Genomic DNA, 12,099 nt, shown 5'->3' with positions numbered 1-12,099 from the left:
CAGCTGGGAGACTTCAACCCTAATGTCAAGGTGGTTTACCTTCCACCTAATACCACGGCCCTTTTACAGCCTATGACAAGGAGTGATTGCTCGTTCAAGGCCTACTACCTACGAAGGACAATTGCTATGGCTTTACAGGCAACTGAAACCAAGAAGGACTTGACTCTGAAGGACTTTTGGAAATCCTACAACATCCTTGATGCTGTAAAGAACATTGCTAATTCCTGGAGGAGGTAAGCAAACAAACATGAATGGTGTCTGGAAGAAAATTTGTCCTCAATTTGTGAATGATTTTCCATGGGTTTGAGGAACACAGTTCAGCTAGTTGTCAAGAACGTTGTTGCCCTGAGGTAAGGAAATCATTTGGAGATGGAGGTTGATGATGTTTACAGAGCTGCTGGAGTCTCATGGCGAGGAGTTATCTGCTGAGGACCTGATACAACTGGAGAAGCAGATGATAGAGGAAGAAGAAGAAGCACCCACCCCAGAGCCTAAGGCTTTCACAAGGCAGGACTTGATAAGAGGTTTTGCAGAGTTGCAGCAAGCGTTGTCAACTTTTGAGGCTCAGGATCCCAACTTGGACAGGTTCACTAGGGTTTCCAGAGGCGTCATGGATTTGATGCAGTGTTACAAGGAGATCTTGGATGAAAAGAGGTCGCTCTCTGTTCAGACTAACCTGGAGCAGTATTTTAAGAAGGTAGAGAGGCCTGCAGGAGATCCTGTACCCTCTACCTCAGCTGCCTCTGCTATCCAGACTCGCCTGCCCCACAAATCTCCAGCACCTTCTGAATGTTCTGCTAACCCAGACTCACCTGCCCCAGTATCTCCAGACCTTCTGTAGGTTCTGCCTCACCTAGACTCACCTGCCCCACATCTCCAGTAGTACGTTTTGCCTCACCTCAAGAATCACCTGCCTCAGCATCTCCATACTAGTATGTTCTGCCTCACCTCAAGAATCACCTGCCTCAGCATGAAGCACTCCAGCAATCTCCAGCTGGAGGTTCTTTTTCTCTTCACTAACCTCCCCCAGTCTCTCCAGCACGCAGCTTCCTCTCCAGTGTGCAAGCCAATCAAACTAATAAAGGTAAGGAATTGTTCTCTCGTTGTTATTGATAGGTATTTACATTAAATCATGTGGTATTTTTCAATGTTCCGACTTACGCTGAAAATCGTGTTACGACGCATCGTAAGAACGGATCAACGTCGTAACTCGAGGACCCCCTGTATATTGCTACCTCTCTCTTATATTCTTTCTTCCCTGTCCTCGTGCCTGGGCAACGAGAGAATGGAAAATTCTATCATCGTTATTCTGCAAAACAAATTATTATTATCCTATTCTCCTACTAACTGATCCAGGATCGAGGAGAATCATTCAAGATTCCTATCCTTGGACATCAGGCCGTAATGTACTGTTCAGATACTTGAAAGAGCCTCTCACAACCCTACTGAGAGCTCCTACGAGTCTTTTCCAGTACCAAAACATTTTACAAGTCTCCCTTGTTATATGTTTACATAGGAGTAGGATAATATACCATCCTGTTAATAACAATGAAAGAGGAGAAAGAGGAGCTGCATGGTTCAAGGACTAGCCGAAACGTGCAATAAAAAAGGGGTTGCCAACCGGCTTTCTAAAACCTGCACCCAGATTAACTTATTGAGGTCCCGATATATTTTCTATCACTTGTCTCATAAGGTTGAGGAAAGCGAGAGACCTCTAAAGATATCAGTTCTCTTCACCATGTAAAGGTCTATAAAGCAAAGAACCCACTTATCCTGACACGTACTAACGTTCGCCTGTTGCGATATCTAGAATAATTGTCAGTAGAGGGTTTTGATCTGGCAAAAAGAGTTTCTCCCAAAAACAACTCTCTTGCCAGGAAAGAAGTCGCTCACGCGACCACTATATACATATTACCTGACATGAGAAGTCTGTTCTTGTTAGAGACTTCCGCATTTCAGTTAATCCTGACAAGGGCCACAGCCGCCTGTGCGACAACTTGTGTCCCTGTCAGGAAAAAACTGATCTTGTGTCAGTTCTCAAAGAGGAAACTCTTGGAAAGTCTATCTCCAAATACTGAGAAATTGGAGATCCTGATGTCTTGCGCCTGGCTGGCGCTTCGCGCCTGGCTGACGCCTCGCGCCTAGCTGGCACTCGCGCCTGGTTGGCGCCTATTGCCTGGTTAAAGCCTGGCTGGAGCCTTTATGGCCTATTACTTGCAACTTGGTCAGGAAATCTGATATCAAAATAAGAAGAGGTGCTGTAAGAATCCTATAATTCTACAGTACTTTCCATAGTTGGATGTTTCTTCTTCAATTGTTTTCCTCTAATACGAGTATATCGGAAGGGAATTATTCTTTCTCGGGTTAATTCTTCCGTATCCCCCCCCCCTTTTTTTTCCTGAAAGAGAAGGACCACTCCAGTGCGAGGGACTGAGTAACTTCCCAGCTCTATGTAGGAAAGCATAATTTGCTCTAAGGTATATCTATTAACTAATTATTTTCTAGTTAGAGCCAGGCGTCTGGCTGGCGCTTATGATTCCTTATGGCATGGTTTGAGGAAAAGGAAGCAGTCTTACAGGAAGACTGTTCTTCTTCTTTCATTGCTAAGAGATCTATGAAGAAGACTTCTCGCAGGTTCTTTTCAACAAAACTCTTTGGGCCCAATAAATGTTAGACATACTTTAACAGTTATTATCGTCGATCGAGGTTCTCACGGACTCGCAAATTCTGCATTGCTTTTATTAATAACTCGCTAAACGAGAAATATTTTGGATGGTGCTCTAGGCTTATTGCACCAAGCTGGCGCAATTTGCGCCACCAGGGTGGCGCAACTTGCGCCAGGGAGGCGCGCATCTGCGCCAGGGCTGGCTCCTCCTACTAATTATCTTTATGTTATGTGCCAGAACATCTGTGTCTTTATGGTACCCGACATCCTTTCATATGTTAATTCCGTTCTTATGATGAAAAACTTTTATATACGTAGTATAATCCATTCAGGGAAACCATTTCCCACATAAAAGAATGTTTCCATCCGACTCATACAACTTCTGCGCAATATCCGATTCTAAATACGGTTGTGTCCTTTCTCGAAGACTTAACCATACCGTAGTCTTGAAGTGAATCTCTATTACATCTCTCTTCTCACTAAGTATGTATTATAATAAGCCATGCTTTCGTAAGTACGTGTGCATTAAATAATATCATGTTCTGCTGCATTAGAATCATTTAATCATGTTACCAGTACGGTAAACAGCATTGAAAGGTTATAATATCCTTCTTATTGAAAGATTCCTAACAAAAGGCAGACAATATTTTATTTATGATAGCTTCAGTATTCCCTAAATCCGAGGCTAAAAAGACCACGATTGTAGGGAAGAGATACGGTTAGTATCCCATTCCGCAGGAGAGAGAGCTGTAAACGACCTCTCACGACTGAGAACAAGATGGTACTGCGACTGCGTTGGTCTTCAAAGCGAAAGCAGTTCTGGTCCTTCCCTTTCCAGAGTTTGCCAGTTACTCCATTAAATAAAGGAATCTTATAAATTATTATCGAACTTCAGGAAGTTTTTATATATGCATAATTAAGCTAACGAGAACTTCGCAAGTCTAGAAACTAAATAGGTGTCGTCTAAACAATTCTTTTAAACCTATTCCTTCCTAGGAAAGTCCTAGAAGGGTACTGGGTTAATTCATGGAAAAACCTCTTCTAACACGAAGAAAATGTTCTATCCTACTCTCAATCCACCAATAAAGATATGCTTCTCCGATCACTTCTCGAAGACACGATAGCATATATAAAAACTCATACTCTAGCGTCAATAGAATCCTCTATAATACTGGTTGAACATTAAACGGTAAAACCGTATTAATTTGAGGAAATTTTGTAAGGATTTCACTTGACCATTATAGCATAAATTTCGGTATGTGTCTATGCCTTGCCATACCGTAGTCCTAAGGCGATTTGTCCCTAAGCATGGTAGGAGCTAGAAGCTTAAAAGTCATACATATATGCTTTATCACTCAACGAGATCCATATAATTCATTCGATTGACAAACAATCTAAATCGTTTCTCATCATAATAGATTTATATCTAAAAATGCACCGATGGGGAATTTTATATTGAAATAACAATTTCATACCCCATGGGATAGAGCTCGCTCGTCTAGTTGCGAAAAAAAAATGTTTCGAACAATGACTTTATCACAAATGTTATCGAATGATCTCTAATATTAGAAGGCGCTAAATCGTCGCCTGATTCCGAAAGGTGGATCGATTAATGTCATTTCTCATTTTGAATGAATTCTACCAGAAGGCATTTATACGGGAGGAACTCTTCGCCAATTTATTTCATTCATTTGAAGTTCTTCTATCCCATCGAGGAACCGTAGGCATAAAAAAGGGGAGAAAACCACTGTTTTAGGATGCCTTTCCAATGGCTATCCCTGGCAGTCTGGGACGCTCTACAGAACCTGCCGAGGGAACGCCTGACCGGTGGCGATTCTCTGAACCTCCTTACGGTTTTCGACATTCCTTCTCCTCTGGGCTTGTGAGCTTGGAAGAGGTCTAGACCTGAGAGCGAGACAGAGCCGATCAGACGCACCCTCCATTGTAATGGGGGGACCCAACCTATATTTCAACTTCTTACGTTCTAAGAGTTTGCATTTGAACTATATCCAAAGTCTACAATTTGCAAATATGATATTGTAGATTCTGCGGCGTAAGAAGGTGATGAGGATGCAACAACTACTAGTACTGTTACTACTATAATTGCTCGTTAACACAAGAGCTAATAAAGCTTCTAAAGGATAGTAACTTTTCTGACTTCCCCAACTAGGAAGAAAGATATACATTTCCTCAATCAAACTCTAACACTTATTTGTATTAATGAATAAATATAAGTAATTCCCTTTCATGAAAGTATAAGTAATTCACTTTCGTGAAAGTGGATGAGTGTTCTACCGAAAACTTCGGTAGTTACAGTCACTAATCTTCTAAATTTTCGAAGTTAATTTTATCAAAAAAATTCTAAAAGTTAACAAAAGCGTATGCCGAACCCAAAGATCCATTACTTCCCTGTAAAAGTTACCCAGCCCACGATCGATTGGCGATGGCCCCCCCCCCCGGGAAACACGAAAATCCATCAGGGATGGAACTGCAAACGTTGTTTACCATTCCAAGCGGACTAGGAAAAAAAATATGGAATTAGAAAAACGGGGTATGCGGTTCCTATTCCCGCCACCAGCCCGGAGGGGCGGGGGGGGGTAGATCACCTGACCTACCTGCGGCGTGTGCCGCGAAATTCGAATTTCTGTCGGACGACGGAGTAATAGCTATGTATATATCTGACAGGTAAGTTGAATGTATAAAATTGGAATGTTTACATCCAGTCAGGATGGCACTCCCAACTAATTGACAGCAGTTAAGTGCCTAACTACCGTGTGTGAAAGTTCAACGGATGATATCCAGCCTTTCCTGAAAGTAATCGTTAATGTAAAGGACCACGGTTTGTATAACATGTGGGAACAAACATGAATTTCATTTCTCAAATCTTGACATTTCCTATAACTTAAAGAAAGGTCAAAGAAGTGACTTCCTCTATATCATAATTTGTTTCCATGACACTGAGGGGTGGTAAGCTCACCATTTCTAGAGCATTCTGAAGAGTCATGGCCATCTCAACTGTTTATAGCAATGAATAACACAATACATATAGATTTTCCTGTGCCAGTTATACAAACAGCAAGTGAATGCCAAGTAAGTTACCTGGAAATTGAAAGTCATCTAAAGTAAAATGTCTTGTGCCTAAAATGTTTTGTTTTATATTTAGGTTTACAACATAGTAACTAAAAATTAATCACATACGTCAGTCATGTAAATTTTATCATTTCAGTGCATTATTGTATAATGTACATACCTTAAACACCCAGTTTTGATAAACATTGGATGATGCTAAAAAGGTCTCCACAGCTGGAGCTGCATCATCTGTTATCATGATGGTAACTCGTTTGGCAAGAAGGGTTGATGCTGCTTCTCGCCATTGCTTGCAAACGCTCGAAGCTGCTAAAAGGTCACTCACTCCAAGATAACAAAAAATACCTGAAAGAACCTGAAGAAAATTTGGATTTTGTAAAAATTATATTTTTATACTAAAATAAAGCTCTATAGTACATATATACTTATCAAATAATTACATAGCTATTAGTTTCCACTATCAAATAATTCCATAGCTATTAGTTTCTGCTTACACGGCAGCTCAAGATTTGAAAAACACAGTAGCATTCTTTTGTTTCAGTGTAAGTAGGTAATGACCCCACCCACTTCCAGGGAGGAATAGGTACAACACAGCTAAAGAACTCAACTCGTCTGTCCCCTATGTCCATGAGAGGGGAGGTGGGTGAGCTCCAATCATGTATTTATATTAGGTAAATACAAGCAGTCCCCAGTTATCAGCAGGGGTTCCGTTCTCAGCAGGCTGCTGATAAGCAAAAACCGTCATTAACCGAAACTCGGCAATTTATGGCGCCTATGGCAAAGTTTCGGTTAATGGCACCTCTTTTAAGTATTTTATGGCACCATAATTATTATCAACACCTTATGGTGCCATTAACCGAAACTCGGCCTGTTATGTTACCATAAATCAGCGATTTTCGCTAGACAAGCGCCATAAAACCAGATTGCCATTAACCAAGACCGCCATTAACTGGGGACTGTCAGCATATACAGGTAGTCGTCTACTTACGACCTATGCAACTTATGACAGACCGACTTTACGACAGCTACGACAATATAATAATATATAATAATATTTAATTTTATATTTGGCTAAAATACGTCGAGCGCGCGTACGATAGTTTTTCCCGCTACCGGCAGCGCACTCATCTCCGAGAAATTTATGAAGAGAAGAAAAAACGGACCATTCAAACAAAACTAAGCATGTTTATGTTTAAACCAACATCTCGGTCTACCCCTGTCCCCACTACCAGTAGTACTACCACGGAATCGGATGACCCGGACAATCCCCAGCCATCCACCAGAAGACAATTAATTTTTTTTTTTTTTTTTTTTTTTTTCAAATTTCAAATGTTTCTTAATTTTTTATTTTTTTCTGTATGATCATGTTTTTTCTGAACTGTAAATCAATTCTATCTATGCATTATTGTAGTTTGCCTGAAATTTATAAAGAAAAAATAATTTACATACTGTTAAATAAAACTTTGTGTATTACTACTTACGTACATAGACGTGTTGGCAACAGTACAAACGGTCGCTAGAGAAAACAGCAGACGATGTTTTGTTTTATATTTTCAGAAGTAAAATTGTGTTCGAAAATGGTAAGATTCGTATTTTTGTAATTCATTTTGTATTTCTGTTTTGCAAATAAATCAAATATAATAACAAATTATGTATTTAATTCAAACCTATAAATAAATAAAAGTATGTATATAATACGTGTAGCCGATTGATAAGATTTCATATGCTAAACGCAATAATAGGTACTATACATGCACATTTTGGGATGAAAAAAAAAAAAAAAAAAAAATATAAAATAATATATGTAGCCTAGTAAGTTGTCAATGAAAATTCAAACAAACAAATACGTACATGTACACGCATGTGTTTGAATATGGTAAAAAGGATAAAAAGACAGCACAAATATGATTCAATTTATTCAATATGCTGAAAGAAAGACAGTATACAGTGCATACTTTGGATATAATATATGATAGATAGTATGCGGTAGGTACAGAATAGTACATGTACGTAGGCTATGTGGTTCGTAGGTATAGAATACATGTACATAGGCTATGGGGTTCGTCGACTTATGACAAGATCAATTTACGACAGCTCTGCCAGAACCTAATGCCGTCGTAAGTAGACGACTACCTGTAGTACAAAAAAGGGATTTTGACGTAGGAAAAATCTATTTCTGGGAGAGGAAGCCGTGTCACCCAGTGAAATAGGTTCCTTCAGCACTATTTCTAAGGTAAAATATTGCTATAATACCAGAGAACTGCTAAATTGGACATGCCAGAATATTCTGGCTTGCTCACCTTCATTAACAGGTGTCGGTATAGTTCTGGGGTGAGTGAAAACCACTACCATGGCACCCTATCCAATTAGCCTCTCCCACATCAAAAACCCTTAAGGGGGCCGGCCGGCTAATGCCGTTTTTTAACGACAGGACTTTGACATTCATACCACTTAATAAGGTAACTTGGGACATCTCCAAACCGCATATGATTTTTGCCTCTGACCTTCGGTTTTGTGACGCCAGGGCAATTTATCCCAAAAATAACCATTTTTCAAATTCTATCTCCTCCCCTTTGATATTTAATATTAAGACCTGGGGATTACTACCATATATAGACCGCATGATGTAGACCTCCAATCAAATGGAGAGTTTTTTTTCTAAAAGTCATTTTTTGTTTTTTTTGCTAGATATGCATTTTTCAATATGGTAAAAAAATAAACCCATATAAATCACGAGAAAAAATTTATAAAAAAAAGACAAAGAAACAAAAAGGGGAAACATGGAAAAAAAGGGCTCTATTTGATTGTTCTATAATGTCTTTCTGAGTTATATACCAAATTCTTAATTCCAATGTTTATAGCTTTAAAAACTAAGTGAGGAGACAGAGTTTGAAGGTCAATAAGTATAGTTTTGAGATTACGGAACGGGCGTTCAAAGTTTTCCTTCGTATTTCATAAAGACAATGTTAATAAAAGACAATTCATAAATAATGATTATTATGAATGTATTTATTTCTTTTTTGTGTATTAATAACCAATCTAATTTTATTTATAATAATTTAATCATAAATGATGATCCCTTTGCTCATACAATCGTAGCCTGGGGCAACTGCTTGAGGCAAGATGGGGCACTCCTTCCTACGTAACCCCTTCTCTGTCCCCTTCACTAACTCGGCTTATTTTACAGCGAATTTTCTTCTGTATGTTAGCGAGATGTTTTCCTTGTATTTTCCCTCATTTGGCATGATGACATTCTTGCCGAAACAAGATAAACAAACGTAAATGCAAGAGAATGTCAGAGGTGAGACTCAAAGGTGTACTCTCTTTTTACAAAGACAATTTGATAAATCATGATTATTATGAATTTCATATTCCATTTTGGGTATTAAAAAACCAAAACTATGTTATTTATCATAAATGAAGATCTCTTTGCTCAAAGATCGTAGCCTTGGGCACAGTGTGACGTGTGCTGTCAGGCAAGAAGGAGGCGCTACTAAGCAACCCTCCCCTCTCTCTTCACTAACTACGCGTATATTATGATATTCTGTAATAATACTTGAGTGATTTTCTTCGTCTGTATGTTAGTGAGATGTTTCCTTGTCTTTTTCCTCATTGGCATGATGAACTTCTTGCCGAAACATACATAAACATGCGTAAAAGCAAGCGAATGTCACAAGGTGAAACTCGAACGTGTAATCTACTTGAAGTCTATGGTCCAACTGATTCATGATTGAACCAGATACTCGCTTATGCGAGCCACGGAATCTCTACAGATCCCATTTCTCACAATTTCTTTGCCAATAATTATCAAAATTTACGATAACAGAAGAAATATTGCATTTTCTTGTACGGATGAATGTTTTAGGCTTATTGAGTTATGTTTACTAATTACCCTGTAACTACGAAAGTAAGAGGAATTTTTGACGAAATATTTCGTATACGTATTTTCAATTGCCATATGAAGCTCCATGAATTTTTTCATGACTTTGCATTTTTTGCCCTATACCACCATATATAGGGGTTCCGGCCGGCCTCCTTAAGAACGGCTCGCTACCTACCACCGCGTAGGTAGCGGATGTAGCGTCATACCTGAAGATAGCACCCTAGCTTGGTGGCACAGTTGAAGGGGGGGGGGGGGGGGGGGAAAGAGGGGGGGGAGTTGAAACATAAGGGCGGGATTTCAACTGGGCGACACGGCTTCCTCGCCCAGAAATAGATTTTTCCTATGTCAAAATCCCTTCTCTGGGCTCGGCCGTGTCGCTCCGTGAAATAGTACCAGAGAAAACACCAAGCTATTAACATATAAAAACCAAGAACAACCAAAAGATAAATTCAAAATAATACTTACCTGTATAATTTATCTAGCCCTAAATCCCCAAAAACTGCACCAAAATTTACCACATTGGCAACCCTGTTAACTCCTATTCTGTCTGCCAGTTGGCAACACTGCCACTGACAGTTACAAAACCTTCCCTTGAAAATCAGTTGTGATAGGCAGATGGTGGGTTAGGATAGGTGGGACTAGATAAATTATACACTCAAGTATAATTAATATTAATTTTATTATAAAAATTCCATGTTAATAAACAATACCTTAATATAATTTATCTAGCCCAATTAACCCACATTGAAAAGGAGGAGGGAATCTCAATAAAATTTCCATCTCAGGCAGAATAGGAGTAACCAACCTACTCCAATTAATGGAAAAGGAAGAAAAAGAAAAATTAATAACAGGGCCTAAAACAACAAAGAAATATATATCATATGCTGAGTTAATAACTCAACCCAAAGCCTAAGACACTAAGAACTCTAATTCTCCTACCATGTGGCGCTGAACTGCGGTAGTAAAGGACAAGGAGTAAGTGCATAGTCAGTCCGTCTGTACAAAAGTCAGGTGACCAACCAGGTGACAAGTCAGACAACATTGAGGACAGCAAGGCTGCACCCTGATGACTTCATCAAGTACTAAAACCACCAGCGACACCTGCTCTCTCATGAATGTCTGGCGCCAAGAGAGAGGAGCAGGTTATTGGCGACTCTTTCCTGAAGAATGAGTGCCTGGAGTGCCTGGGCGATTCAAAGCTAAGAGAAGATTGGGGTGTATCAACGCAACCGATTTCGTCAAACATAAAACTCAAGAGCTACTAAATGTAGCCTGATCTCGTGTGAGTGTCTGACTCCAAGAAAACAGGTGAGACAAAAAGTAGATGGTGAACGAGTAGTCACCAGATGACAGCAGATGACCCATCGACTAATTCCCTGTCCAAAAAGACAATGGAAGAAGCGTGAGTTGTCAGGACAGGCGAACCAGTGGCTAGTCCTATGTCAGCATTGACTTTGGGAGAAGCGTAGTCGCCAGTGCCGACAACCCAGTGGCTGATCTAATGTCAGACTGACAATGGAAGCAGTGTGAGTCGTCAAAGCACCCAGTTCTTATATCATCAACAAAACCTATAAATTCCAAACTGTCTAATTCCCATTATACCTAAATCAAAAACTGGCCTAAAAGTTATGATGCAAAAAAAACAAAAACAAAAAAAGAATACAAATACAACAAAAAATAAGAAGCAAACGTAAAACAGGAAGACTATCTCATTCTTCTGTCTGACGACCTGTCCTACCTTCACCAATGGGCCCAAAGAACGAAGGTCGCCTAGAACTACAGATATCATCCCTCAAGTAAAAAGATGCGAAAACAGAATCAGAACGTCAAGTCGCCGCCTCAAGCACCTTGGCGACAGAAAAGTACTTCATAAAAACTACCGATGTAGTGACTGCTCTATTACTGTGTGCTCTCAGCACCTGGCCTTTACGGGCAACCAAACCGCCAGTTTTAACAATAAGATCTCTGAGGAAAAAGGATACACCATTCTTTGACATAGGTCTCTTGACATTTCGGGGTGAAACAAGCAGATGACAGGGACGACCCTGAATGTTCTTCGTGTGACATAAATAGCATGAGAGCACCTTAACAGGGCAAAGAACTAATTCCTCATTCAAATTGCCAACAAAGTCAACTAGCAACTTCAGAACGAAAGACCTGAGAATGGGATTATCAGATAATTCAGTCTTTGCAACAAATTCTGGAAGGTATAATAAAATCATTTCTTGTCCAGATCTAGCAACAAGAAAAGACTGCTTGCAGTTAACCCATCCTCTTGGCTGTTACCAGTGAGACAAGGAAAAGTGTCTTAGAAGAGAAGTCCCTAAAATCAGTCATATTCAAAGGCTCAAACAGAGGGAACCTCAAGGCCTGAAGGACTATTAACGTGTCATGTCGGAGGAGACAACCGCGGACTGGGTCGAGATAGGGAAAAAGATCGAATTAAATCTCTAATGACATAAGA

At 39.7% G+C, this 12,099-nt stretch overlaps 1 pseudogene; it reads right to left on the bottom strand.

Annotated features, from left to right (window-relative positions):
- Positions 1–12,099, bottom strand: part of LOC135224773 (uncharacterized) — a 406,804-nt pseudogene that overhangs the window by 391,406 nt on the left and 3,299 nt on the right.

The sequence above is a fragment of the Macrobrachium nipponense genome, chromosome 12, assembly GCF_015104395.2.
Source record: "Macrobrachium nipponense isolate FS-2020 chromosome 12, ASM1510439v2, whole genome shotgun sequence".
NCBI classification, from domain to species: Eukaryota; Metazoa; Arthropoda; class Malacostraca; order Decapoda; family Palaemonidae; genus Macrobrachium; species Macrobrachium nipponense.
Note: the sequence above shows the minus strand (reverse complement) of the source record. Positions and strands in the feature narration are given on the sequence as shown.